Source organism: Manis javanica, chromosome 4 (genome assembly GCF_040802235.1).
Source record: "Manis javanica isolate MJ-LG chromosome 4, MJ_LKY, whole genome shotgun sequence".
NCBI lineage: Eukaryota > Metazoa > Chordata > Mammalia > Pholidota > Manidae > Manis > Manis javanica.
The window spans coordinates 5,999,324-6,025,858 of record NC_133159.1 but is presented as its reverse complement, the minus strand read 5'-3'; the positions used below and the strand labels follow the sequence as shown (position 1 = coordinate 6,025,858).

The 26,535-nt window shown below is 47.0% G+C and overlaps 1 long non-coding RNA gene across 2 annotated transcripts in view; it reads left to right on the top strand.

The window, feature by feature from the left end:
- Positions 1 to 3,834: 3,834 nt before the first annotated feature.
- LOC118968625 (uncharacterized) overlaps positions 3,835 to 26,535 on the top strand; it is a 48,736-nt gene continuing 26,035 nt past the window's right edge. For both annotated transcript variants that reach the window (XR_012129956.1, XR_012129957.1), the window contains exon 1: positions 3,835 to 7,159. This is a non-coding gene — a long non-coding RNA (uncharacterized lncRNA). The remainder of the gene's footprint in view (positions 7,160 to 26,535) is intronic.

Here is a 26,535-nt window from a genome sequence, read left to right as displayed (position 1 = left end):
AAAAAATTCTGGGCACAGAGTGATACTCAAATACCTTCTGGCCAAATTGCCAATCACATAAACACTATTTAACTCTAACACTTACAGACACTTGAAATATTTGATCGTGATAAAAATGAAGCACAAGTAGCAAGACAAGATCTGTGACAGATTATTGATAACCTGTTCTATCAGCATCTGATTGGCCAGTGGAGTCCAGAAAAGAGAACATTTCAAAGTTCCTCATCTGTACAAGATAAATAAGCTTTGAATGTTTTGGCTTTCTCCTCTTACACATCGAGGACCTTTTATTCTTTCTGGCACCATCCCAGATCTGTGTTTTGATCTCTGCATTCCTGAGAAGGCAGCCCTATTACCTCAGTCATACTCTAACTGCCCTCCAACAGATATGCAAACAAGAAGCTTCAGAAAGCTCGGTAATCACCTGAAATCCATGCCAGTGTAGACTGACATCATGACCGACACACAATAGGCCGCTGAAAGGAAGCAGTCACTGTTTGGCAAAGCTTGTGTCAGCCAGAACTGCACACGCCTCTCTTTTGGTCGACACAAATAACCTAAGTCAGGAAACAAAGTGATTTTAGTAAGTAAGAACCACAATGACATGGCTTATTTGTAGTATTTACAAAATGCCCTTGACATCATCAAGGCCGTGGCCCTGAGGAGAAGGAGGAGAGAAACGGCATCTGAGCCCCTTACTGAGCCCCTGCTGCACGTCGGGCAGTTCCGGGGAGGCAGGTGTGAACATTCCTGATTTCCAGATGGAGAGACAGACTCAGAGACGTTAAGGAATGTGCTGCAAATCACAAAGCTAGAAACGCGGCAGAGCAAAGATTAGGAACAAATTCTGCCCAACTCTAAACACGCTGCTGCCTCTAAGAGTTGCCTGAGAAAAGCTTTGAGAAATTATGTAGATACATTGATTTCCCAAGGATTTGGTTTCAACCCTATACTCATCAGAAAATAACATTTTCTCAAGACACAAAGCTTAGCAGAGGCACTACTGAGAAACAGAACAATCAACATACCTGTACTGTCTGGTTACCAGCGTTTCTGGCAAAGATAGATGACACTGGGACTCAAATTCTCCAGCACCCCTCTTTCGGATGGTAGAAACCTAGTTATCACAACATTCATAATCCTCCCAAATATAAATGGATTAAACTCATGAGTTAAAAGGCATACATTACCATACTGGGAGAGATTCTGTTTGGGAGATACCTAAAAGTAAAAGGATGGAAAAGTTGAGAGTTAAAGGAAGGAAAAAGATATACCAGGAAAATAGTAACCAGAGGAGAGCCAACATAGCAGTAGCAACATCACAAAAAATAGACTTTAAGACAGAAAAGGTCACTATATAAAGATAAAATTTTCAACTAACCACAAAGACATGAGAATTCTAAAGGTATATGCACCTAATAAAATTGTCTTACACATACAAATCAAAAAGTGATAGAAACACAAGGATAAATGGACAAATCTCCCAACATTTTTTTCTCAATTCTTGGAAAGCCAAGCAGCAAAAAATACTCAGTATATATCTGGACAATGTGATTTACAACCTTGATCTAATGGACAAATGTAAAATCCTGAGTGTCACCATGAACGAATATCCATTTTTTTAAAGCACATATGGAAAGTCACAAAAATTAGTCACCTGTTAGGTCATAAAGGACAATGGTTTATCCTTGACAAAGTTCCTGCTTCTACACCTCAACAAATTTCAAAAAGTTAAGTATCATATCCTCCACATTCTTGAACACAATGGAATTAAGCAGAAACCAGTAACAAAAAGATGAGACGTTTTCATGTGTTAGAATTTAAAAAACAGAATTCTAAAAATTCCTGGCTCAAAAAAGTTACAATGAAAATTTAGAAATAGTTAGAATGATAATTAAGAAAACACATGCTTGTGGATTATAGTGAGAGCTGCACTCAGAGGGAATGCATAGCCTTAAATAATTAGATTTATAAGAATAAAGGCTAAAAATTAATGAGCTAACTCTAACTAAAAAAAGCTAGGGGGAAAATACAACATAAATCCAAAGAGATGGATCTTATAATAACGAAAAGAGCAGGCATATAGTGAGTCGGGGGTAGAAATGTCACACAGTGGAAGAACCGACAAAGCCAAATGCTAGTAGTCCTTTGGACAGACTAATAAAATAGACCAACCTCTGGTGATATGGATCAAGAAAAGAGAAAAGGCATAAATGTTTAACCACAAACCCAGCAAAGGGTATTTAAAATAGAGCAGAAACTAAGAAGATAATACAAACATTTTATGCTGATATGTTTGATAATTAGATGAAATAGGCAAATTGTTATAAAACATAATTAATGCTGATCCATGAAGAAACAGAAAGTCCTACAATTAAATGGAAACAGTATTAAAAGTCCTGACACAGCAAAACTCCAGGCTCAGATAGTTTTACAGATAAATTCTTCAAATTTTCATGGGAGCAGTCATTCCCATCAAATAAAAATTCTAGCACACAGCAAGAAAGAGAACACTCTCCAACTCATTCTATGAGCTCAATATAATCTTAATTTTAAAAATCAGTAAGAAAATTGAAAGTTATAAGTCAATCTCATTCATAAACATCAGTGCATCCTTTCTTAAATTAGCAAAATGGATCCATCCATGTTTTTAAAAGATAATGTATTTTTCCAGGAACGGAAGGTTAGACTGACTTCGGAAGAACTGTGAATGTCACTGTGTAGTGAACCAACTTTACCCAAAGACAGATCTGGTCTTTGTCCCAGCTCCTGGGTGGTCTGGTCTATACTTCTGATATTCCCTGAGTAATAGGAGCGTCTTTGTTATTCATGGTGGTTCCCTGGGGCCACAACTGAGAGTTTATACTGATAAGATGACTCAGGTGGAGACTGGCCTGCCCTGTGATTAGAGAGTAGAGGGGTTGAAAGGGCCCCTTGAAATCAGCCCAACCTGAGTGGCAGATTGGATCGGGGAGTGGGAAGGCTGTGGCTGGAAGTTGAAGTCAACCAATCATTCAACCAATTGGGAATTGACTGATTGGCAATAATTCAACCAATCATTCCTGTACAATGAAACTTCAGTCAAATTCTGGGCACAGAGCTTAGATGAGCTACCTGGGTTGGCAACACTTTGCATATTGCCACACATTGGTGCTGCGAGGTAATGCTCCCCCAGGACACAGAAGCTTTGGGCCTGGAACTCTCCCAGTTCCAGATTCTGCCTTACTCATCTCTTCCTTGGCTGGTTCTTTTTTTTTTTTTTTTTTTTTTTTTTAGAGGGCATCTCTCATATTTATTGATCAAATGGTTGTTAACAACAATAAAATTCAGTATAGGGGGGTCAATGCTCAATGTACAATCATTAATCCATCTCAAGCCTAATTCTCGTCAGTCTCCAATCTTCTGAAGCAAAACGAACAAGTTCTTACATGGTGAATGAATTCTTACATGGTGAACAGTGCAAGGGCAGTCATCACAGAAACTTTCGGTTTTGATCACGCATTATGACCCATAAACAATCAGGTCAAATATGAATATTCATTTGATTTTTGTACTTGATTTATATGTTGATCCCACATTTCTCCCTCTATTATTATTATTATTTTTATTTTTAATAAAATGCTGAAGTGGTAGGTAGATGCAAGATAAAGGTAGAAAACATAGTTTAGTGCTGTAAGAGGGCAAATGTAGATGATCAGATGATCAGGTGTGTGCCTATGGACTAAGTATTAATCCAGGCTAGACAAGGGCAGCAAGACATCCACGGATGCAGAAGATTTCTCTCAAAGCAGGGGGGGTGAGGTTCTGAGCCTCACCTCTGTTGATCCCCAATTTCTCACCTGATGGCCCCCCTGCAACTGTGCCTGTCTTAGGTTGCTCCTCCCTTGAGGAATCTTACCCGTCTCTGGCTAACCTGGTTGGTTCTTTTTTGTATCCTTTTGCTATCATAAAACTGAAATGGTTTAGGACTTACCTGAGCTCTGTCAGTCATTCTATGAACTTGAGGGAGTTAGGAAGCCTAAATTTGTAGCCAGCTGGTCTGAGAGAGGGTGGCCCTGGGGACCCCTGAACTCGTGACTGGCGTGAGAAGTCCGCCAGACCTTAATCTTGAGTTTGGACAGTTCTGGGTAGTCATTCAGCCCAATAACAGACTGAATGAGAAAAAACATTTGATCTCAATGGGTGCAGAAAAAGTACTGATAAAATTTCCTACTCATTTCAATTCAAGAAAATAAAAAAGTACAACGTTCAGTAAACTAGGATTAGAATAAAACCTCCTTAATCTGACTGAGAATATAAACAAATGGTATAAATATAAAAATGTTGGAAGTGCTCCCTTTAAGATCAGGAGCAAGACATGAATGGCACCACCATGGCTTTTTTTCCAAGTTTACTGACATTCTAGAGAATGCAATAACAAGAAAAATATATCCAAAGCATTAAGGATCAGCGAGGATAGACAGGACATTTTTATTATCCTTGGATCGTATGATTTTCTTTATATAAAACTCAAAAGGATACATCGATTTTTTAAAAATAGTGAAATAGTTTAGCAAGATGTCTGACTGTAAGAACTACATTAAAAAATCAATTGCATGTCTAAACATCAATTAATCCTGGAGACGTAATGATAAGTGGGAAAAAAAGCCCCAGAAGTTGATACACAACACGATGCCTTTTTTATACAGCCCCACATCAGCAATCTAAGTATTAAACAAGTATATATACATTTGAGATAAAACCCCCCTTTAATGTTTTAAGTTATGTACACAAAAAAATATTGTTTGTAAAAGCCTCAAACTGGAAACGACTTGCATATCCATCAACAAATAAATGGGTGAACAAAGTGTAATACATTCATACAATAAAATGGCACCACTCCACAGGATGAAGAAATATCTTATACTCTTGATAATGTGGATGAATCTCAAAAATATTATGGAGAACAATTTTTTTAAAAACTTAGTCACCAGAGGGTAAATATTGTATGATTCCATTTATATGGAATTCTAAAATAGGCAAAACGAATTTATGGAGAGAGAACAAAGGACCAAGGTGGCCTCTGGCATGGGAGAGAAGGATCTTGTGGTGATTGCTACAAAATACTTAAGAACAGTTCAAGTCCTAAAATCTAATCTTGGGACATGAAGTAGGTTAGATAACTCAAAATCTGGGTTAATATAAGCAATCATAAAAAGTGAAATATACAACTTCTAAACGTCGTATCATAACGTAAAACGTGAGTGAGTGTATGTCCACTTGGGAGCCCTGTGACACAGGGCCAAACCAAGCTTTCTCTGTGTCCTTGGGTCCACTGACGGCCGTTAAGTTGGGTTTTGCATGGATCCCCGACGCTGCCATTGTCTACATGGATCCACAATAGCCATATGTCTCCAGTGGACATGCAGCGTGCCTGGAAACTCCACTCAGCTGCCCCATACGTGCTTCCCCCAGCCCTCTTCTTAATTGTGAACACCAGCGCCCTTCCTAGAAGTGCCCTGGAACAGCCGCTTCAGCATCCCCAGGGAACATGCTAGAAACACAAACGCTCAGGCCCCACCCCAGACCTGCTGAGTCAGACACTCTAGGGGTGGAGCCCAGTTGTGTATTTTAATGAAACCTCCCTGTGTTTCCCTATGAATGAAATTCTCGACCTCCTCTCTGTTCTGAGCACCCCAGGCAGAGCCAGCATGGTCTCATGACTTGTTTCTGCAATAACCTGCCTGATCTCGCTGCTTCCACGCCAACCCCCCAAGTCCGTTCCCCACCAGAGCCTAGGATGCTCTCTTACAAGTCGGATTCCACCACTCCACTGCTCAAACCCCCTTATGATGGCTATCCCACTTGCCTGGGGGAAAGGTCAGACCCTTGATCTGGGTGTAATATCCTCTGTGACCTGGCTGCTGCCATCTCCCCACACCCTACATTGTTCCCCAGTCCTCTTGTTCCCCACACTCAGCCACCCTGACCTTCAATTCCAAAACCTGCCAGGTTCCTTTCCACCTCAGGGCCTTTGCACAAGCTGGTCTCACTGACTGGAAGGCTCTCCCTCAACTCTGTGAGGCAGGATTCTTCCTGCCATTCAGATCACACTGTAAACAACACAGAGCTCTACCTGCTTTCCTAATCAAAAGTGACTATACCTGACACAAACTAGCCACTGTGTGCCTGCCTCCCTCACGAGAACCTCTTGGGGCAGGACCATCAGGGTGCTGCTTGCCATCTCCGCACCTAGAGCACAGCCCCTAAATGTGTGCAAACACTGCTACTAAGTGATGAACAAATGCTGAGAGGGGAGATGGGGAAGGGTGGTTTAGAAAGGCTCCCCTGTGTGCCACACCGCGTTCCCTCTTTGGCTCTGCTCAAAAAAAGCCTTCAGTGTAACCGATGTGTATTCCCCTTGAAAACCTTGGAAGTCAGATTTTGATGTGTCTTTTACATGTACCCAAACCGATTTTTATCCAAGTTACATTTTATTTAGAATTTGTGTCATCTGGAAAGCTACTGTTCTCCATAGATGTTGAAATACAAACAAGTCCTCCAAGCGCTTATGATCTGTACTCTTTCATTTACCTGCCCAAAGCCCATGATTATATACATTCCCAAAAATGCATGTATCCGTCCTCATAGGTTCCCACACTCTTCCCAACTCCCCTCACCCTCCCTCCTGGCTCTCCCCTGGGGCTCTCCTGCCTTGGTGCAAATCCTCCACCCAAGCCACCTGTGGTAGGTCGGCGCCTCCTGGGGAACCTGGGTGCCATCGGGTCGATTCCCTTCCTAAGGGCTCGGGCACCCGCTGCCCATAGGCAATCCCTGATCTCAGCAAGCCAGCTTTGATTTCACTGGGCCACCACCCTTCAACTCAGGGCCCCTGCTGCTCCTGTTTGCCCTCTCCTCCCACCCTGTGCCCCGCCTGCCCCTGGCCTTTCCTCCTGGGCCCACCTGCAGCACAGGCCCCACCTCCCCCTGTGCAGCCCGAGCTCCTTGGTGCAGTTCCCACCACGGCAAAGGCCGTCTTCTGGAGAGGGAGCCTGATTCGTGGCAGCAGCCGTGTCACAGCGACACAGCTCACGTTCGATGCACCTGACACTGTCCTCAGGCTCTGCCCGCTCTTCCCACTGATCCTGCTCGAAAGGAAAACACTGTCATGATGTTAGAGGTGAGAACACCGCACTGACCTCGGGGAGGTGTCCTGTTGGTGGATGGCGGAGGGGATTCGAACAGAAGGCTTCCGAGCACCCCATGCCACTGTGTGCTGTAGAACCAGAGAATTACACTGAGGTCACCAATCGGTCACACTTCCCCGCAGGGCAGATACGTGACCTCCATTTAACAGCAGCCCCTCCATGTTGCTGATGAGGTTGAGTTTGAACAGGATGAAACTTTGGCCTTTGTCACTTTTTCTATTTTTATGTTTTTAATTAAATTGCCTGGGTCGCTGACACCCTGCAGAGACTATGGAGCGCAGCCCTGCATTTTGTTAATGATACACCATCTGTTTGTTCACACTGTGTGATCACATGATCTTTGCTCTGCAGAACGTCCTGTCTCACTGGCCTAAACCAGTTTGCGGTTGAAATGCTTGGGAGGAGGACGGGAGACCCTTGCTCTCCTTCCTCCCTTCCTTGCTCCTCCCTCCCTCCCTCCCCTCCCCATGAGCACAGGTGCAGCCTGGTTTAAGGGGGCCAGCAGGGCCGGATGGGGTGGGGACAGTGCAGACATGGGGGAAGCCCACAGAAGGCGTCCCAGGGCATTTGAGGGCCACGCCGCCCACCCAGGGCCCAGGGGTTGCAGGGAAATCAGCTCGGCCCGGGGCCAGTGGAGGCCGAAGCTTCAGAGCCCCTCTGACCTGGCTGCTGACTCACCTTCTCCACCTCACACGTGATAACTGATGATCTCACCCAATAATCTGACAAAAGCCCTGAAGAGAGTTGCATCAGGGTGTCGGTGAGAACTTTACATTTTATCCATTTCAGTGAAGACCAGGCCTCAAAAAGAAAAGGTAACGAGGCTCAGATTCTGACCCTTTGCTGAAGAATTCCATCGCTCAGGGCGCATCGAGGCCACTCTGAGCGTGCCCTACTGCACGCAGGTGCTATGGGGCAGACAGGGACAAGGGGACCCGGTGCTGACCCTGAGGTATTCATGTGACAGAGATTCCAGCCGTGAAATATTATTTACACAACATTCAGAACTTGGACAACCCCAAAGTGCTGGTGTGCCTGCCTCAGACACGCACCGTATAGCCTCACTCTGAGAAGCCGCCTCAGCCACCGTGTGACCCTGGGTGAAGAGGTGAAAAGCCATGTCAGGGAGTTTGTCCTGGGAGTGCCCTTCTGAAGGAACCAGGTGACTGATGCCTGAGGAGTCTGTGGGTAGGACAGGAGGAGATGGCTCAACCCACTGGCATTTAAAAGCCCATGCTCATTCCTATGGAATCTCAGCAATGCACCTGCCCACACTGACCCCTTACGCACACGTCCTCAGCCTCTCGGCTTCTTACGATGACTCCCTCCTACCTGCCATTTTTCTACTCTATCAGATTTCACTTTCTGGTTGTAATTTGGGAGGGGGTGGCAGGGGTGGGGGGCACACACTATCTGTCTGATTTCACCACTTCCTCAGGGGCCCTGATTACAAGGTGTGTTTACACCAATGGACAGGTTTTCCTGTGGAGAGCACAGCTCCTGTGGATGACTCATCCTTAGGTGTCTCACACTTTGGGCTTATGAAATACTTCCCCAATCAGTGGAGAACCAATGGCCCAGAGCCTCTCTTATCAACTTCTGATAGGAGTTTGCAGCCCATAAACCCAGCTCACACACTCCCTGCAGAGAAAACATGTACACCTGGGCTTCTCAGCCCAGAAGGTTGTCATCCAGGCACTTCATGAATAAGGTGCAGCCACTGTCCCTCTGCTCGCCTTATCACTTGGAAAAGGAATCCTGCTCCCCATGTGGCCGGCCTGTGGGACCCTTCCCTTGACCTGTGTTTCCCTGATGGGCCTCTTCCTCCAGTAAGCAAAACGGCAGAGACGGATTTCCAGACAAGCAACAAGTGATGCCGATCACAGTGTTCTCCGGTGACCCAACCAGCACCTCACTGCTGACACATGTCACTTCTGCTCACGGTTCAGAGGCAAAGGTCCCATCCACAAAGGGGTGGGAACCACCATCCTACTAAGACCCTAGAAGGCAAAGAGCCACAGAGGTTTGGTAAAGAACTCAAGCGACTTCCACAAGGCCCAGCTCATCGCATGCAGTGGTGGCTTAGCCCAGGGGACCATAGTGATACAGATGCCACCACCTGGAGGGTCCCTGGGCTGGAGGAAGGAAAGGCCCCCACTTGGCCAGCCCAGGCCATTGCATCTGTGAGGCTGAAGCTGCAGCCGGCCTGTTTGGTTCCAGGAGAGAACCGAGACCTCTCACTCCGTGGTTGTGCCCTGCTGCCGACACAGGGCCGTGCACAAGTAGGCACTCAGCAAACACTACACAAGTAACGAAGGCTGTGGCGGCTTCCCACAGACTTGTGATGGAGGCTGTGTCACCAGCGACATGCTCAGCTTTCCGAGGGTAAGGGGTGGCCTGCCCTCCTGCGCTTCACTAATGCAGTGAGCATGTGCCCAGCCCTTGATGGGAAACAGGAAGATGAAACAAACGAGCCCCAGTCTCTGTCCTCAACGGTCTCACACCGCATCTGCAGCAAAAAATACATAACCAATAACCAACGTGCTGAATGCTCTAATCCTATATGACAAAAGTATTCACAAAATGCGTGAGGTGTGGGAGTGTGAGGGTGACCAGGAAAGTTTTCCCCAAGGAAACGAGACTGTGTCCAGACCTTAAGGGAGAAGATGTCTAATGGGTAGACAAGGAAAAGCAAGGCCCTCTCAGAGACAGCGAGCAGAAGCAGGGAGCCGGCAAGAGCTCCTTTTCTCCGAACTGGAAGGTGCAGGGATGGCCAGGTACAGGGCAGACAGAAAACGTTCTAGTCTTTGTGAGCACATGCTATCTCTGTCACGTTTTCTTGGTGTGTGTGTGTGTTTTATAACCCTTTAAAAATATAAAAACTACTCTCGGCTCACAGGTCACACAAAAACACAGTCTAAGCCACACCCACTGGGAGGGCTGCAGTCAGACGGCAGAGGGTCCCAAGTGCCGGTGAGGGGTGGAGGGATGGCACCCTCACGCTGGGCCGGTGGGGACAGGGCGTGTGGCTTCTGCGGGGAACAGGCCGGCAGCGCCTCAAAGGGCACAGGACGGCCCAGCCGTTCTGCTCCGAGGTCGATGCCCCAGAGAGCTGAAAACATGTGTCCACACAAAAAGCTGATAGAAATGTTCACGGCAGCATTATTCACAGCCCCAAAGTGGAAACAACCCAAATGCCCATCAACCGGTGACGGAATAAGGAAAATGTGATGTGTCTGTTCAATGGAATATCACTTGGCAGTGACAAGGAAGGAAGTACTGACATGTGCTGTGACAGAGGCGCCTTGACAATGTCACGAGAAGCCGGGTACAGGAAACCACCTAGCATGTGACCCATTTATACGAAATGCCGAGAAGAGGCAAATCCAAGAGGCAAAGAACTGACCCGTGGCTGCCGTGGGCTGGCGGCGCTGGGGGCACGGGCATGACTGCTAACGAGTAAGGGTTTCTCCTGGGGGAGGGTGTGAAATGCTCTTGAATCAGGTAGTGGTGATGGATGCACAGCTCCGTGAAGACACTAAAACTACTGACTCATATACTTTAAAAGTGTGAATGCTATATGGTATGTGAAATATATCTCGATTTTTTAAAAAGGTTTCTTTAAGCAGACCACGGGCCCTCACTCGCCAAGCCCTGAGTCGGTGGGTGATAGGGAGCAGCAGGAGGAAGGGGCACAGGTCTCTCTGAGGTCACGCTCAGGGGCTTGGGCCTGGGCCTGCAGGTAATGGGCAGGAGCCGTCCACAGCCTCGCCAGGAGGACTGTGACCGGAGATGGTCAGGAAAGGCCGCACAGCATGGTGGGGACAAAGCCAGGCCACAGTGGGCGAAGGAAGGGTGGGGGCGGCAGCAGGGGAGAAGGCAGGCTGCACAGGGACAGGGAGGGGGCGTGTTGGGTGAGGAGTGACGTCTCCTTACAGGTCAAGGAGGAAACACCGCTTCTGGTGATCGGTGGAAGCAGTCTCCGTTTTTCAAAAGAGAAGGACTTAAGCATGAGAGATGTAGAACCTTCCTTGGAGTCTTGAAGGGCACCAGAGTCTAGACGTCCTGAAGCACCTGCTCTTTCTCCCATTTGCAGAGAGAAAATACCAACGAGGCACAAAAGAAGTGGAGGGAGTGGGGGGCAGGGTTTACCTCAACCAGAGTGCAGACACCTCTACCTAGAGTCAAAAAGGGCCTGAAAGTATGACACACACACTTATACCAAGTGAATTTTAAGAGCCACAAACTTAGATGTACAAAAAAGTGTCCTGTGATGGTCAGTTTTATGTGTCAGCTTGGCCAGGCTATTGTTTAATCAAACGCCATTCAGGTTGTTGCTGCGAAAGCACTTCGTAGGTGGGGTCAACACCTGCCCCTGGTTGGCTTTGAGTAAAGATTACTACTGGTAACAGGGGTGAATCTTCTCCAATCAGTTGGAGGCCTTAAGACTGAAAAGTGAAGTTTCCAGGAGAAAAATTCTGCCTCAAGATGGCAGCATGAGTGGCAATACCCAGGGGCTGGAGAATGGGGAGTTAATGTTTAATGGGACAGAGTTTGTTTGGGGTGATGGAAAAGTTCTGGAAATGGGTGCTGGCAATGGCTGCACAACAACGCGAATGTACTTAATGCTCCAGAGTACACTTAAAAATGCTTAGAATGGTGAAGGTCATGGTACGCCCATTTTACCTCACACACACAGTAAGACCACAGCATCAGCTCCTGCCCAAGTGTCCACCCTTCCAGCCAGTCCCGCTGATTTCAGACCCGCCACCCTATTGCAATACATCTCTTAATGTATCGGTTCCATTTCCTCGGAGAACCCTCATGGATGCAATAATGTTTTCTGTTTCTTACAGGTGATCTCTATTTTTAGCCATTTGGTAGCTGAAACCCTAATATTATAATCCTGAGTAAATTGGATCTCTGGTTTAAAATCATCTTATTTTGTGGAACCAGCTCCTCTAGTTTATTTGAGGCTGCTCCCCACCCTCGCCCCATCCATTTTTCCTTATCCTAAGTGGGACCTAGGTCCAGGGGAGGTTTGCCAAGCACCTGGGGGGTCACAGAGATGCGCATGCCTGTTCTATGATCCTCTGTCCTTTCTAGCCTGTCCCACCAGGTCCTGGGCATTGCTCTCCATCCCGGTGGCCTCTGTGACAATGTCCAAGGGGCCATGGGAGTTTCCAGTTGTCAAATATAATGCTCTTTGTTCTCAGTGACCAGACTCAAGGCTTCTCCCAGCCCAGCAGTCCTTGACGTCACTTCTATGCTTTGCTCAGAGTGTTGGGCCCTCGCGTCTGTTCCCCCAGCCTCACTGTGGGTGAAGGTCTCTGTAAGGCCGCCCTTCAGCCCACCTGTACAGAGAACGTCCTCGTCTGTTGCTTCACGAGTTCCTCTGTAAAGCCTCCACTCTTCAGGGCCAGAAGGAGTCAGGGTCGGCGTAAGTGTTTTTAGGGTGGGAAATACCAGACCGTACGAGCATGGCACAGGTAATGATACAAAGCATTGTTAGAAAATCCTTATCTTCCAAAAAGCCCAGACCTTCCTCTGGTCCTGCTTCTTTTGAGAAGCAACATGTGCAGAGAGCACAGAATGAGCACTAGGGACCTGATGTCAGTTCTACCACACGCAGCTCAGGGCAAGTCCCTTAACTGTCCCGTGTCTTGATTTCCACGCCGACAAGAAGAGGGTGGGCTGTGTGGCTGTCATCATGTCCCTGGTCAGAGCTCAAAGGTCTCCAGTTAGGGCCAGCATATACTCAGTAGCCCTTTCCTACATTGACCCCACTAATATCACTCACAGAAAACAAATTACAAATTAATAAACCAGAATAAATGTAACGACATAATTGCCAAGTGAACTGTTGTTCTTCACACCACCTCTGACATCAAGCATGTGATTTTTTTCTCACACCAACAGCAACCAGGGGACCAAGAATTCAGTTCAGTTCTGAAACCACCCAGAGTTAATGTCAGACCCCACAGGTTAAGGGCTCGGTCCCACAAGACTGTCCTCACTTCAGATGCCAATCACAAGTCCCCGGGCCACCCATACTTTTGACTGGCTTTGGGACCCACTCTTCAGGTTTGATGACTTGCTAGAACTGCTCACAGAACTCACTGTTACTAGTTTATTATAAAGGATACAGCTCAGGAGCGGCCAAATGGAAGAGCCGCTCGGGGCCAAGTACATGGGCGCAGCATGGAACTCTGTGCCCTCCCCAAGCAAGCCCACCTGCCAGCACCTTGATGCATTCACCAACCCAGAAGCTCTCGAAACCCCCCATCTCTTAGGGGTTTTTATGGAGGCTTCACTGCAGAGGCATGATTGATTAAATTTTTGGCCATTGGCGATTAACTCAATCTCCAGACCCTCTCCCCTCCCTGGAGTTGGGGTTGGTTGGTGCTTGAAGTTGGATTTTCTAAGGTGCCCACAATCTTTCTGGAGACTGGCTCCGATCCTGGAGCTATCCAGCTCCCCCAACCCCCCACCTACCAGCCATCTCATTAGCATACAGAAGACATCACAGAGATTCCAAGGGCTTTCGGAGCTGTGTGCCAGGACCCCAGGACCCCACCACAAAGACCAAGTACCCATTTCCCACTGCGCCACAGCAAGCATGCTGAATAACTGAGATAACTGGGCAGCACGTCTTTCACCAACAGCAAAACCTAGCCTAGTCACCTCCCCACCAGACACGGTTCCTGGTTTAACACAAGAAAAGTATGGGACTCACGGGATCGCGTCATTGAGCTGGAATAACAGGGAAGCGCTTCCAATAGAGACAAACCCAACCTCCAGATCAGACTTCTCCATCGCTAAACCCAGAGCCCCTTTATAATGCAGTGGATTGAGTTTAAGACAAAATCAGTCTACACCAGTTGCAGCGGCCAGAAAGCCAGCCCAGTGGAAGATGGGGAGGCGGCTGCTCTGCAGGCCACAGGATGGAGGCAGCCTGGAGGGAAGGAGGCAGCCTGGAGGGAAGGAGGCTGTGGGGGCTCTGTGGCCTTGGGGAGCCAGTTGGGTGCGCTGTGCCCCCCCCCCTTCCTCCTCCATCAAACATATTCCCAGTGAGGTGGAGAGACTGCAAGTGATTGTTCCTGTCGGAACAGAGCACACATGGGCCGCGGCCTTCAGCTCCCTGTTCTTCAAGGGCTTCCAGGCCTTCAAAGGCCCGGCTGGGTGGACAGAGCAGATGTGGAGGGGAACACAGACGCAGCGACTCAGAAGTTATTATGTGTAAATCTCACTGCAAAAACCACAGCTTTAAAATGCTTAACCCCCTGAACCTAGCAAATTCTTCCGGGGAATGCCTGGTGGGCTCTTTGAAAGGATGGATGAGGACCCGTTGATCCTTCTCAGTGCCAAGGATTCCCATTTCTCTAAATGCCCCTCAGATGAGGGTTAGAAGTGGTGATGTTGCTTTATGGATTATCAAGGATTATGGCATATTACTGCTTTCCCCCTTCTTACTGTTTTTCTTACCATTATTTCAAAAAATATATCTATGTTTCAATAAATCTGTAATATGAAAAAATTTCTGACTACACATATAGCCTACATTTTTTTATTTTAAGAAAACATCTTTTCTCCTGATGGAGTACAAAGAAATGTCCTACTTCCTTATCTAAAGAAATGGGGGGTCTCAAAGGGCAAAACACATCACATCCTTCTTTTTCTTTTTTTAGATAAAAATTCAATTTATAGTTCTCACTTCTGACAACAGAATTCTTGGTATTTAGCAGGGCTTTAGTTTTCACAAGGTGACATTGTATTTATGTGAGGTGTGCTCTACCCCAGGCTGTCTGTCCTGATACAGCAAACCATTCCGATTCTCGAACACAGAGTCTGCGCGGCAGGCAGGCACCGACTAGCCGCTCATCCATCATTCCTGTCAGCTCAGCCCACCAGCCTCCTGGAGATGCTCATGAACAAGCTGTTTGTCCTTGAGGGCTGAAGAAAGCCCAGGCATTCACTTACCAGAGAGAGGCCATCAGCACCTGCCTGCAATCATCATATGTAACAGCAGGAAGGCACCCATGGAGAGCTAACGCCCTTTCTCAGGTGTGATTCATTAGCCTAGGGTTTGCTTAAATAGCTTCATCTTTACCATCTCAGTTACAGAAGTGTTTTAGACCAGTATCATGCTCAAAGTGCCCCCCATTGGGGCTGTCCTCAGCCAGACCAAATAAACACCCCCACCCCCCAGCAGGAATGCCAGCCCAGGCCACAGAGTGTGACCACCCAAGTCAGCCGGGATCCTGTGGACAAGGCTGTGGCTGTTCCCAGACGCACACTCAGGACGCTTAGCAGTTGGGCTAAGTGTGTCCTTATAGGCTGAATTATAGCAAGCACTTGTCTGGCTAGGGGGTGGTGGGTGTGGAGACGGTCCTTTTATCGAGTGGTCTATAACCCTGTACTCACCTCTCCAATCAGTGGCATGGTGGGAACGGGGCTTTCCATGTGGCTGCTCAATAACCTGCAGGGCCAGAGAGCAGCCGTCCTCCCAGGAGGCGAATGGAGCAGCTGTGCTGATGGCAATCAGGCACCTGCTGGAAGCCAGTCACGTGGTCTCCCCCTTCCAGGAAGCGTCCTCTCCCAACATGCCCTAGAATTCGGCCTGACCCAGAGTAGTAATTTTATTTTAGTGGATGGGTCAGGCGTATCACTTAACGTATACCAATGAGTTCTAGAACCAGTTCTGGTGTTAACCAGCTGGTGTTCTTTAACTAGCTTCTTGCGAATGGGCAGACCATTTACATTTGTCAGGGCCCCTTCATCTGTAAATGTGGGGGACCCTCTGATTTTTCAAAGTCCCTTCAGTTCTAACATCTGTGGTATTGTGATCTCCTTACTAATGCAAGGAAAGGGGCCAAAGCATTACGTCCTAAAACTATCATAACGAGAACACTACCTGTGCATTGATTTTTAAAACAGCCCTTAAAAAAAAAAAAGATCAGATAAGGAAATGACTAAGCATACAAGACGTACCTGGCCCAGTCTCCACTCAGTGGAAGCTGAGGGACAAACAGATATTCCTAAAATTCGATCATGATAAGCACCCTTCTGGAAGGATGTTCCCATCGCCTTGCCTACTGCACAGATCTGCCTTATCAGCCACAATGTAACATCAGGCCCTCCTGGGTTTCTTAAATCCAGCGGTTGATACAAAATGGTAAGATGCAGAACTTTGAAAGCCCAGGCAAGTTCAATCACCTAGTAGCTGGGCCCCTAGGGATAGAACCAGCTGGACAAATCGACGTCCCTCCGAGTCCGCCTGACTCTCCTGGCAGGCTGGTCTACTCCCTTGCGGTGGACAGTGTGCTGCGTGTCCTCCATCCCACCTTGCACCTGCCTAGTGGGCAGGTGTGTTGCACTGACACATTTTCTTACCCCGAGTTCTCCAGTGTAACTGTATGTGTCACTTCATTCTTATTTTAACGGGTTTTGGTTTTATTGAGGGGCTGATTCTTTGTAAGGAATTCATTCAGTGACTTATTCAAGCAGGTTTAGGTTTCCAGAGAAACTGAACAGAGAATACAGGTTTTTTCATTTTAACTTCTACTCAGGTGAGTGTCTTGTCCTTTTGGGGGTTTCGTTTGCTTGTTTTTTCTTGCAATGTTAAAAGACTTACCATCAAGCAAAACCGAGACACAAGAGCAATCTCTTGCCCCCCCCCCAATTTCTTTGGATATTTTCAACTCAGCAGATTCCCCTGATAATGACATCCACGTTTCTAAGTGCAATTATACTGCTCTGTTTTGATTAATCCATCTGAGAATCACCTACTGTCTTCCTATTACGGTAGCTGAGGATTTAGTTCTCTTGTGTCCTAATATGGTTATGGCATTACTCTTGGTTAGATTAGTACCCAATATTTAAATATTAGAAGAACCATGTAAATATCATGCGCTGCTGAGCCGAGTAATAAACCATAAGTATATTCCTTCCTTTTACAACTTTTTGTTTGTCCCGAAGTTAACAGTTGCCTCATCACTGGATTCACTTCATTTTATTTGCACCTCCGCTGTCCCCCCACACCCCTTGGCAGCCTTTCATCCCACGTGGCTAAACCCAGGTGGCAATGTTGGTTCCGTTTTGTTTTCAGGACACTCCTTCCCGGGCCCTGGGTTCCCTTGAAGGCTGCATACATTTGTCCTTGGACTTCCTGTCAGCGCCCCCCTGGACATCCCCTGTGCTCCGTGAAGCCCTCCTTTCTGGGATTTCCTGTCTCCCTTGTTCTTGGCTATTCCTAGTGACTCCCTCATCCTGATGGACCTCATTTTCCCGTAGCTTCCTGAGAAAGTATGCAGAGCTCATGGAAAGATGATTGTTGGAGGCTGAGATGGGGGTCCAAACAGCAGCTTTCTCACTGCTCAGACTGTTGGAGGAGGCGGCTTCTTGTCTGTCAGCCAAGGGAGCACCCTCCCACTGCACCCGAGAATTAAGTGCACCCACTCAGCTGTGCCGGAAAACGGCAGCCTCCTCAGATGGGTGTGATTGGCGGGACACCTGCTCTCTGCAGCCAGAGGAGCCCCGAGAGCAGAGGGGGAGGGGCAGGCGGAGCCCAGATCTTTCTCATCAGTCAGCGCTGGGAGGAGGCACGTGGGGAGCGGGGTGGATTGGCCTCGACGTGGGCATCTTTCAAGCCCCCTTGGGGATTTGGGGCAGCAAGGGCGAAAACCCCGCTGTGAGTCTGGCTGAAGCAGGAGAAGCGAGGGGGTACCCGCCGCCTGCCCCTTATAAAAGCCCACGGCCTGGGCCTGCACCCTGCTCTGGCGCTCCCCCAGCCTCCCCTCCGCCCGCAGCCCCCGCGCCTGCCTGCCTCCCGCTGCTCCTCTTCCCCCTCCGGGCGGCCCAGCTGTGGGAGTCTCTCCCCGGTTCATCCAGGGCTGACTTTGTGGCTCGGTTTCTTGTTCTTGTTTAGACAGGGATTTCCAAGCGTTGAGGGAAGGAAAAAAAGGTGTCCTCTGTTATCTCAAAAGCAAGCTGCTGAGTAAAACCAAATCAAATGGCTTCTTTTAACAATTTTCCTTAAACTTTTTAGAAATGACCCAGAGGGGTAACAAATAGGTCTATTTCTATGAAAATACTTTTGAAAAGGAGTTACAGATAAAGGGTCATGAGAGTCTGGAGCCAGGAGCAGCCAGCCTTCAGCACCCACGTGGCTGCTGGAACTACGACCTGGGCCCACCGGCATGCGGGGAGGGTCCCCACAATCCATCTCCTTATGGAGCCTCTTTAAATTATATGATATAATTCAGCTTACTCTAGCGATTTTCCCAAATATCCCCCTTACACAGCACCACCCAGTGTGACCTTCCTCACCTTTCCTGAACAGGAGTCCTCACTGGGGCCATGTGATCTCAGCTGGGGTATCTCACCTCTCTGAGCCTCAGTTTTACCATCCCTAAGATGGATGTACTATTACCTGCACTGCATGCCTCAAAGCGTTAAGAGGACGCAGCACTGTGACCACCTGGCGGGTGTCTGTGAACTGGAAGGCATTAATCTGAGGTGTTATCATGAATAATCCGCCCAGTCCTTTCTCCTTCAAGGCAAGCAGGCCATCTCTGGCCTGTGGCCACTGTCCCCCAGAGAGCACCCTCTGCGTGGCTAAATAATAATGACGGTAATAATGAAGGGGACAGAGGAGGAGACAGTTGTTTTCTACTTTCGCATTCAAACAATTATCAGGGAAGGAAGGAGATGAAAATCAAGGCCAAACATGAAATAGCCCATATTTTTAAACCAGTGGTATAGCCAAGTTCTTATACAATATCTCAGGAGGGAAATAGGGGCTCCTGGGGTCTTCTTCTCTTTTTATAAGGACACCAATCCTGTGGGATCAGGGTCCCACACTTATTTAACCTCAGTTACCTCCTTAAAGGCCCCATCTCCAAATATGGTCACATGGGGGTTAGGGCGGCAACGTATGAACTTGGGAAGAACCCAATTCAGGCCATAGCACATGCCCTCCTCTCGCACGTGGGTTCTGTCTCCCTGACCGAGCAGTGATGGGAGAGGAGAATGCTCTGGGGCGGTGACAAAAGCCTAGTCTAGACCAGAAGTAGACACAAAGAGGAATTCACAGAATTAAGATGATGGATCGTTGGGCTGTTCTCACAAGTTTAGTAGAGCTTTCTAGAATCTGGACATCAATAAGAACCATCTCCTAAAAGGTCCAGTATCTGCTCAATGCCTATTAACACTCTTGAATGTAGTTTGAACCCTTGTAAACTTTAAACTGCTATTCTGAAGCATAGCTACCCTCACCCCAGTGATTCTGGAAGCATTTTCCTTTGACAATTTGTAGAAAATGGGCTAGAAAATGACCACATTTCTGAAACTGAAACCACAAGAAAATTTAAGTCTTCATGTGTTAGTGGTGAGATGAGAGGATCTGCCACGATGGAATTCAAAATTCCTTGTGGTTTAACATAATAGCTACCTATTAAATCTGCCTTTTCATTGACCTTGACCTGAGAAATTGCCATTTAGGGAAGGGAAAGCTATCATCCATCATGTCTCCTTATATAGAACTTCTTTAAACTTTATCTTATGAAACTGTTTTCACATCTGTTTAACTTAGCTCTGTTTGCAGTGCACTTACAAGATGTACAAATAGAGCAAAATGACAATCCTCTAGCCCAAAATATCTTCCAAATGAACAAGAACAAAAGGGTTTTGTCACTTTTTTTTTCTTGAAAAGGACATAACTCACAATGTAATAAGCCCAAATTCAAGATTTACCTAAAAACAAAGCAAAACAAAAAAACCCTTCTGATTATGTCCTGGTGTTAGTTGGGTCCAGTAGGCCTCATCCACCCTCCTTATGTCCACACCTCTCTACAGTGGTAACTGATGCTGATTCCAAGGCACAGCAAAAACCTGAATCATAATTTATGAATAACTTTAATATGCAGTGTAATACAGCAAAGTGAATTAAATTATCTAGTTGCCTTTGATATTTTGCTGACTTTAAGTCATATAAAAACCATGGCTCCATGCATACACTTTAAGGTTCCTCGTCATCAAGTATGTTCTCAAAGTAGGAGGATAGAACATATTTTGTTTAACGACTTGTTAGCTTGACTGATAATTTTTAAAATTTGGGCATGATATGTAGGCCTCCATTGGCACTTGTGCCCAGGCCCCCTAAAGGTGAGGGCCGGCCTCCACCGCACAGCATGCTGGTCAGGCTCCCTGTGTCACTGTGTCCTGCCACCCTTAGCATGGGACTTTTTGTTTCATGTGTTTTTATTTCCTGGCCTCAGGATGGCTGCCCCAGCTCCAGACTCATGTCCATATGCCACGCAGAAAGATGAAGACAAAGAGAAGGAAGATGCTCTATCATGAAAGCAAAGAATTTCCAGAAATCCCTGACAGACCTTCCACATAACCCAGAGCCATGTCACCTGGCCACCCCTTAATGCAAAGGGCTCTGGAAAGGTGAGCATTTTAGCCAGACACATACTCCCTTGAGCAAAATTGGGCTTCTGATAATTAGGAAAAAGGGGAGAGTGGTTATTAAGTAGACAAGTCCCAGTGTCTGCTACTCACAAAGGCCAAGAGCAGTGACTCCTAGGGACACCCGGGTGAAGCCTTGGTAACTGTGCCAAATTATCTTCTAGTGGAATTTGGGGAGCTTCCTGCCTAGGTCCATTTGCCTCCCTTCTGTAGCCGCTCCAAGTGGGGCCCCCTGATAGGCCCTTGTCTCTGGCCTCAGCCCTACCCCAGAGATCAGAACCTTGACCTCCCAGTAGCAATCATATCAAAAGTTTTGAGAAACAGGAACTTCTGCTGCCCAGATCCTTGGAGCAGTTCTGAGACCTAGTGACTCAGCTTTTTCTCGCATTCTTTGATTGTTCACAACCACCCCACACGTTCTCTTGTGCCTTCCTCAGCCAGAGAGGTTTTACCTGCAGCCCCAGATTTTCCATGCCAGGGGCCCAAGGGGTAGCCGCATTCTGATAGAGAGTCCAGAATTTGCATAGCAAGATACTGGCATTTTCCGAGGATGGCTTATTGAGGTTGTCTCAGGGGAGTGTGGGTCAGGAACTTAAGGGCTAGCCACACACCATCCCTGGTCATTGCTACCGTAACCAGAAGACCTAACTTATATAAAAATATTTATTTTTACTTTATCATATTTAAGGAGAAACACATGCTACTTAACTTACATTCAATTAATTACATTAGGAAAGTATGATTTATCAACAAATTTTAAGGTGATATACTTGGGGACAAATGTAGATTCAAATGTAGATTCAAAGTTAACTAAGTATTTATAACATCAGAAAAAGATAAATCTGTTCTATGAACTGTTTGGAATTTTTGCATACTTTTTTAAGATCAGTTTTTATAACCGAGGATTTTATGTGTAGATAAATTTCATATTTTGTTTCTAAATGACAAGCGAAGAGAGAAGGCTCTTTGTAAACACTCAGCAAAACACCATGTTTGGTGTGGGTAACCTTTACTTCTAACACATGATGAGCAAACTTGAATGCCACTGTCATTACATATTTAGCTTTTAATATTGGACAAATTTAATTCTGACCCAATGAAAATGACTAAGAAATCTGGGGAAACTCAAGTCATGGCTGATTTGTAGGAATATCATTTATTCTCTTTGTTACCCCTTATTTTCATGATCAGTGGTCCTTAAATTTCCTTCAATCTGAGATGCATTACAGGCACAAATTTAAAAATGAAGATTTCCAAGTGTGTATCAGCTGCCTGAAGGGGTCAGCATCACTAACCACTCGGAGGCAATCAACGGGGTGAAGGTTAAAAGAAGTTTAATAATCGTTTTACTTTTAAGAAATAGGAACAGAAGCACTTTTCTGCCTTTAATGATAGGAAACCCCTCTAGTGCACCATGACCAACTTCCTTTCCTCCCAAATCTCCTTTTACTAGCATCTCAGATCCCCAGCCGAGCGGCCATCCCACACAGCCGGCTGACTCCTCGGTCCAACTCTGGTCCCACGTCCTGAGCAAGGAAAAGGCGTCATTACCGTGCCCAGAGAGAACCGTCCAGCCGCTCTGCCCCTCGGCCAGATGAACTAAGCCTGTGGTCCCGGGGGAGCTGCTTAGCCGGCAGCTGTAGAAACATACAGTTCTGGGTTTCAAAACGCAAATGACCACGTTTCCCTGACCCCGGGTGTTCTGTGAAACATTCCCTACCGCTGACTATAAATCCTGCTCTTGGAATGTGGTAAATTGAGAAATTAAACACAAATACCCCAATCTGATAACCTCTCTTCTGGCCTCTCACGGCACTGTTTATGGAGCTAGATTTTAGAAAGTGAATTTCTTTATGTTTGAGGTTTCAGGCCTTTTTTTCTTAAAGCTCGGAAACTGTAAATTTCTTCATAATAAGAGGAAGCTGGTTTTGCTCCTCTTACTTTCCATGAAGGGAACGTGTATTGGGTCAGGTTTCCGTTGCCCAGCACCCACTCTCCCATCCCGACAGCACCTGGATCTCCTTTTACCGAATCGCCTCTTCCCCTGGGGCAACGGGGTGGATGCGCACTCGGAGCCCCGCCTCTCACTGGCCAGGAAGGGGACCCTGCTTCCAGCGCTCGGGGGGGAGGCGTGATTTCCACTTCCAAACCAAGGGCCTCAAACTCACATCCCTTTGATGAGTCCCAATATAAGCCCTTTTGCTTCAAGCAGACGCTAACCGATGAGCCTAGTGTGTACACCACGGGAGCTCATCCCAAATGCTCTGATCCAGCTCCCTGGGCAAGACCTTGTTTTATCTCAAATACACATTCTTCCGTCACAACACACGTGTCAGGTGCAGACCGGAGTCTCTCAGACGTGGTGGAGCTCTGGCCCTGAGGCGCACTGACACCGGGCCATGGCTTCTTTACAAAAATACTTTGTTTTCTTTTCAGTGAAAATCGTTGTCTGGTGGGATCATGGTCCTCACACCACGCTCTGTATCCAACACGCACATGAAAAGCTATACATGCAGAATTAAGGGGTCGACACGGCAAGGGAATGGGCTTTCCAGAACTGCAGGGCCCTGGAGGCAAAGATGGAGCTCAGGGAAGCCCAGGCACCAGCTCCACTGTCTCTTGGAGGTGACCTTGCTGAAGCTGAGTTTGAAGAAACAGGAGAGCCCGCTGACATCGCTAAGTCGCCTCTTCAACAAAAGCCATTGATTCCAAGCACGCTCTTCCCAAATAAGCCCAGCAGATGGAAGCTCAAGGGCACAGCAAAATTTGTGGACAGCGTTGGTTGGACCCTTCACAAATCCATGGGGGTGTCCAGGGCTGTTCCCTGGGGAGGGTGCATCTGCTTCCACCCTGGGGGGTGGGGCACCTTACTTCCCATAAGCTTCCATACCTTTGATTAAATAGCCAGAGGATTGAATCTCATTTTATGATAAGGGTCATGTGTGATCTCTTCCTACTAGATGTTAATCGAGCTGAGACACACGTGGCATCAGACATGAAACCGGCCCGACTGTGACAGCCACACAGGGGCCTGTGGCCAGGACAGGGACTGACCGGCCCATGGCATGAGGCCGGCTTGGCTGGAGGACTTGCACCAGTGAAAGTATCTGGTTTCCCTGCAAGGCACCTTCAAGTTCAGTGATTAAGAAATCTGAGCTGAGGGTAGGGTAGCCCACAGGTTAGGGGAACCCATAAGCCTATGATATGGGAACAGTTCAGGGGCCCAAAGGGGGTCAAACAGGTAAGGAAGCTCAGGTATTCTTGCCAAAACAAAACAAAACAAACAACAACAGAGCCTGGCTCCCATCAAGCCTCTGCACTAACTTTTTTTACCCCAGGATAGACCTGTCCAGATTCAGATGGTGAGGGCTTTGGACCTTAGTTTGAACGAATCAACGGTAAAAACCCATTATCCAAACAAGGGCATAAATGTGAACCTAGACTGGGTGCTGATTGTGGTGGTTTGTACTGTGTCACCTGGGCTGAGCCGGAGCTGGATTCCCCCAAGTGCCTTTCCTGGGGCAGCTCTGGGTGAGAGGATGCCCAAGGTGGAATTCTCACGAGACTTGGGAGGCAAGGCAAACAGCCATTACTCTCCCAGGATTGTCATGATTCCTTGTAGGACGTCCTCCCTCATCCCCACCCCTACCCACCCCTTCTCCCTGGCCACCAACCCTACTTACTGACCACCGGTGGCCCTAATTCAGTCCCCAGATGTTTGGCCGCAGTCCACTCTGACCCAAGCAGTTACTTATTAAAGGGCTTTTGTGGCATCAGGCTGATAGTGGTGTTGCACTTGTTAGAAAAAGGGAAGTGTCCTCAACTATTACAGAAACACACTTAAGTATTCGTGGGTAAAATTATTTTCTGTGTAGGATTTGCTTTGGAACAAAAAGATGGTCGGGGTGTGCAGGACAGAACAGTGCTGAAGACCGGTGGTGATTGTTGAAGCTGGTGGTGGGCACAGGGGCCACCGTTCCGCTCACTGTGTGTGTGTCTGGTGTGTTTGTAAGTGTTCCTGATGAATCATGGGTGCGGGCAGGAGTTAGGAAATGGAAAAGATCCCAGAGACTCCCTCGAGAGCCCCCTCTCCAGTTCCCCAGACCAGCATTAGGCAAAACTAATCCTCAAAGTACAGCTATGCAAGGGGGGAAGGTAGAGGAGCTCTGGAAAATCATTCACTTCTTAAGGATGTGGGTTAAAAAGAGGAGGGAGAAACTGGGGGTGGCAGGAGACTGATTAACACACTCACTCACTCCCAGAAGAAAAGCGACAACTTGTTAAGTCTCACTATTACTTGTAACCGTGAGTAATACATTTTAACATGTGTGAGCTGGTCCTGTTGTTCTTACAAACAAGGCTAAAAGAATCTGCAACCTTGGAATGCTGAGATGTGTGCAAGCTACTGAATTTTTTTAAGTGATGTTCAGAGGACAGGCTTTCAGACCTAAGTATACCCTTTGAGAAAAGGTACCTTCTAAATGGAAATGTAAAATAGTTCATTGACACATAGCATTTAATTTTTTTAGCGGAAAAATGTAAAAAACCTCATTATCTCAGGCATTGTTTTGGTCGGGATTGATGACGGTGCAGGACTGGGGCCAACAAAAACAGAAGGGCGGGGGATGGCAGGGGGCCTGGAGTTTTGTTCACGAACGTTCTCCAAGGTTAAAATTCTTGGAAAGGGATTTATTTTATTTCACTCTCCCCCAGCTCCACTTTTGGGTCATTTTAGGATCTCAGCTGGTGGCCACAGCTTTTGAGGTTTTTGGGGCAAACCACTTATTTAAAAAACAAAAAAGGGGGATTACTAAAAATGGGGATTTTTTAAAAATGGGAATTATTCAAGCGGGGGGACGTCATACGGGCAATATTAAACAGAAGAAAATATTTTGTATTGGAAAATAAATTATCAGTGTTTGTAATATGTGCAAAGTCAGTAAATTCAGACAAAATACGAACCTGACAGAAACACAGTCAAAGGAAAACTGCTGCGTGATGTTTTAAAAGAGATAAAAGCTACTCGTACTGCCGTATCTCAGGATGAGAGGGCAGAGAGGAGGACAGAGTCAGGTGACACGAGGAGGGGCCCATGGTGAGAGGAGAGGATGCACCCTCACAGCTGAGGAGGTACTCAAAGCGCAAGTCGCCAGCCCCTAGACGAGACGCTGGCTCAGCTCGATGCTCAAGACAGACTGACGTGAGGTACCCTACCAACCTGTCCCACAATAAAGTGACAGTAAAATGGTGCGGGGTCAGAGGGAGAGCAGAGGCACCGAGTCTTCTGAAAGGTTCAGTTGCTGGTAGTTTTCCCTGGGAAGGGGATCAGAATATGCCATCCTAATATATGACTCTTGGGCATAAGGATGATTTTGGGTTGAAACTATTGAGGACCAACAAATGCAGGAAGAGGTCTCTGCACTTTCCTTAACTGCCTAAAAGCAGAGCTTTCATTTCCCTTTGCACAGGTGTCTCCTACCCCCAATCAACTCCCCAAATCCCAGCCCCACTCCACCCCATACCAGGAGGGGAGAGAACTCTTATCCCTGGAGATGCAGGTGACTCCAGACAAGTTTGCATAAATAGACGTTATTAAAAGAAGCCTTATCTTGAGTGAGTTCCCCCATATACTTCCTAATGACTTTTGCATGATTTATCATCCCATCTTGAAGGGCATCTTGAAGCCCCAATGCCCTTTCCTTTATTAAATTGGTACATAAGCCCCAAGTCTACTGCTTCTTCGAGTTTCACCTTTTTTTTTCTGTGAACTTCCATGTATGTAAATCTCACTAAAAATTGTCTTCCTTTTCTACTGTTAAATGGACTTTTTTGGGTCAATTCTCAAGCCCTCGGAAGTTGAATCTAAGAGGGTTGAGGA